Raw genomic sequence first — 3,956 nt, forward strand, 5'->3', positions numbered from 1 at the left:
GTTCCGCAGCCCGATATGCAGCATGCTATTGGTGCACTGCGTGTTCTGACACCTTTGTACCATAGCCAGCATTAACTTTTTCAGAAATTTGTGCTACAGTAGCTCCTCTGTGTGGTTGTACCAGACGGGCTAGCCTTCACTCCCCACACATATCAATGAGCCTTAGGCTGCTAGCGGTTCACTGGTTGTCCATCCTTGGACCACTTTTGGTAGGTACTAAACACTGCATACCGGGTACACCCCAAAACACCTGCCGTTTTAGGGATACACTGACCCAGTCGTCCAGCCATCACAATTTGGACCTTGTTAAAGTCGCTCAGATCCTTACACTTGCCCATTTTACCCGCTTCCAACACATCAACTTCACGAACTGACTGTTCACTTGCCGCCTAATATATCCCACCTCTTGACAGGTGCCATTGTAACAAGATAATCAATGTTATTCACTTGACTTGTCAGTGGTTTTAATGTTGTGACTAATCTGTGTATATCTTCACATACCACTTATGTCCATTGGCTCCTACATTGTTTTTAAGAGCTGGGATTTTTAACGATTCCATTGCATTATTGAATATGAACTTCGGCCATGTTTTGTTTTTGTTTTACATATTATATCTTCGCACTATATGCAATGGCCACAGCCATTACACATAAATAGTACACTTTAAAGGAAAGTTGTAAAGGGTTAAGTGCTCATGTAAAGGAATTAATTCACAAAACACAGAGCTCATGGGGGGGCCAAATGGCGAGGAGCGCAGACTTCACACTGCTCCCACACATCGCGGCGTGATGCTCCGCTACCCCCCTTCAGTTCCATTCCCTTCGGGAGCCCTCAAGGTGAGCAACAACTTTTTTTGTTTCCTTGACAGCAAATGGCAGGCTGATGACATAATGTTACGAGGGAGAGTGGTGCGTAGCTGCGTTCAGTGAGTGACTGTGTCAGGGTTACGTCGCCATGGTGATACAGCAAATGCTTACGTAACCCGGGAAACCAGTGGAGGCTCGTGTCAGCCATGATGTGACATTCCGAAAAAACGGTCCATGGAAACTGAGCGAGGGGAGGGAGGGGGGATATATTTACCCACCCGTCTAGCAACGAGACAATGTAATCCAGTTTTGCTTTTTTTTTTTTTTGCTATGGAGTGAATATATTTTGTATGGTTGAAATGTTTGAGGGGATTGAAGAGTATTGTACTCGGTAGTACTGGTGCCAGTAAAACAAAATCTACAGGTTCTTACTTCTATTTTTTTGCAATAGAATCCGCAGGAGCGAAGGGGTTAAATAAATCCAATTTTGGACTATTGTTGATTTTAAGTACTAGTCGATTTGCAATGCACAAAGATACATATACTTTTGTCAAGTGCATTTGGAAAGGGGCAATTCTGTGGAGTTGTGAGGGGCTCCAAGGTACAAGTTATTAAGCGGATAGGTCATCGCATTTGTTCAGACTGGTGTTTTTAAATTATTGGAAAAATGCTATAGGTGTTTTTTTTTTCCTGTGGTGTATTGTCCCAGGGCGTGGGAAATTATATAATGCAATATCAAAATTAATTTGAGAAGTTCTGCTGTATATTACAATTAGTTTGATTCCCGGCCATGGCCGTCTCTGTGTGGAGTTTGTATGTTCTCCCCGTGTTTGCGTGGGTTTCCTCCGGGTGCTTCGGTTTCCTCCCACACTCTAAAAACATACTAGTGGGTTAATCGGCTGCTAACAAATTAACCTTAGTCTCTCCCTCTGTGTGTGTATGTTAGGGAATTCAGACTGTAAGCTCCAATGGGGCAGGGACGGATGTGAGTGAGTTCTCTGTACAGCGCTGCGGAATTAGTGGCGCTATATAAATAAATGATGAGGATGAATGGGGCCAATTCATAAAGGAACGTATATGCCGTTTTTGTGCGTATCGTATGCAAAATTACTCTAAACAGTCCCAGAACCGGACCATATGCAATTAAACACAGCAACGTTCAATTCATCTGCGTACACAAAGGACACTTATTACAGCTTAGGATTTCTGGGAGGGAACGGTGAGGGAAAGGGGTGTTCGCCCATATTCAATGTACAATAAGGGCGTGCCAAACCCGAACGCATGCAGCCACGTCCAATTCAAGCGCTGGGCATCTCAGTTACTTGTTTTTCTGCCATATCTCTTGCTCCAGCTACAGGGCTAGTCTAAGTACTGTTTACTAGTGATGACGGCTGTGTATGCATGCAAAGGTATCGGACAAATCCTGCAGTGTCCTGTGTAGTACAGCTGAGCTGACCTACACCTGAATTCATCAGCGCACGTATCGTCAGATCTGTTTCTTGAATTCAGGTGTGCGCAGACCCGAATTACGTGCGCTCTGAAACAAACACACATTGCGCTCAGTATGGATGTATCAAGCCCACAGACTCCAGACAGATAGGGTCCTAGCTGGAACCCATTTGTTAGAACTAGAACTGGAATTAAAAGTATAGATTTAATATAGTATAAAATAGAATGTAAATATCTTAGCAAAATCATAGCTTCCAACAGGTTAGCAACTTACCTGCAAGATGAGTATAACATGTAAGTACTCTTTGAAACTATATTTCATCAATACTTTTAGCTGCAGCTCCAATAAATGTTGTTTCATATAACCATCGTTATTTTTACGATGTACCTCAATTGAGACCATAAGCACCATCCTCCCTTTGGGTTATATGTGAACAGTGCAGTGGCTCAGTGGTTAGCACTTCTGCCTCACAGCACTGCGGTCATGCGTTCAGTTCCATGGCCTTTTCTGTGTAAGGTTTGTATGTTCTCCCTGTGTTTGCGTGGGATTCCTACCACACACCAAAAACATACTAGTAAGTTAATTGGCTGCTATCAAATTGACCCTAGTCTCTCTCTGTCTGTGTGTGTGTTAGGGAATTTAGACTGTAAGCTCCAATGGGGCAGGGACTGATGTGAGTTCTCTGTACAGTGCTGCAGAATTAGTGGCGCTATATAAATAGATAGACTGATAGCTCTTGGACATGCGAATCAGCCTCCTGTTAACATACTTGTGTAATCAATGAATTCTCTTGTCCTAATTTTATAAAACTTAGGTCTAGCTATCACTTTATAGAATGTACTAGGTAAGTAGCGGCCACAATCCTTCTGTTATCGCCATTATTCTTAGAATAAAGCATTTTTTTCCAATGGACAACTTTTGTTCTTAATTGTTTTATTATTTTTAAAATATTTTGCTAGCAAAACAGAATAAAATCTTTCTATCCTGTCCTGTCTTAAGTATGGGTTTAGTTGGCATATCTGAAAAATGATATTAGGTATCTATTCGGGGGAACATCTTCTTAAACACATATGAGATGTATGTCCCAGCACGAGCAGCATGGTGGCTAAGTGGTTAGCACTTCTGCCTCACAGCACTGGGGTCATGAATCAATTCCCAACCATGGCCTTATCTGTGTGGAGTTTGTATGTTCTCCCCGTGTTTGCGTGGGTTTCCTCCGGGTGCTCTGGTTTCCTCCCACACTCCAAAAACATACTGGTAGGTTAATTGGCTGCTAACAAATTGAACCTAGTCTGTCTGTGTGTGTATTAGGGAATTTAGACTATAAGCTCCAATGGAGCAGGGACTGATGTGAGTGAAGTTCTCTGTACAGCGCTGCGGAATTAGTAGCGCTATATAAATAAATGGGGATGATGATGATGATGTCCCAGAGTCCTTTGTGTGCAGGCCGGCTTGTGCATACGTAGATACGCATGTCTATCTCCCAGGAAAATCTGACAGCACAGAACTGTACATATAATGACAGTAGGCTTTCTGCAATATACAGACAGTTTTATTCACTAGCATATGTATATTCATGAACGTTTCAATGACAGCATTCCCCTCTAGGAGCATTGTTCAATGGTCATAAAGAAAAAAAAACGACTAACCCATCCATGCTGAATTTACATATTGCTGGGAAACCGCACAGCAGCCTCTG

The sequence above is a fragment of the Mixophyes fleayi genome, chromosome 9, assembly GCF_038048845.1.
Source record: "Mixophyes fleayi isolate aMixFle1 chromosome 9, aMixFle1.hap1, whole genome shotgun sequence".
NCBI lineage: Eukaryota > Metazoa > Chordata > Amphibia > Anura > Limnodynastidae > Mixophyes > Mixophyes fleayi.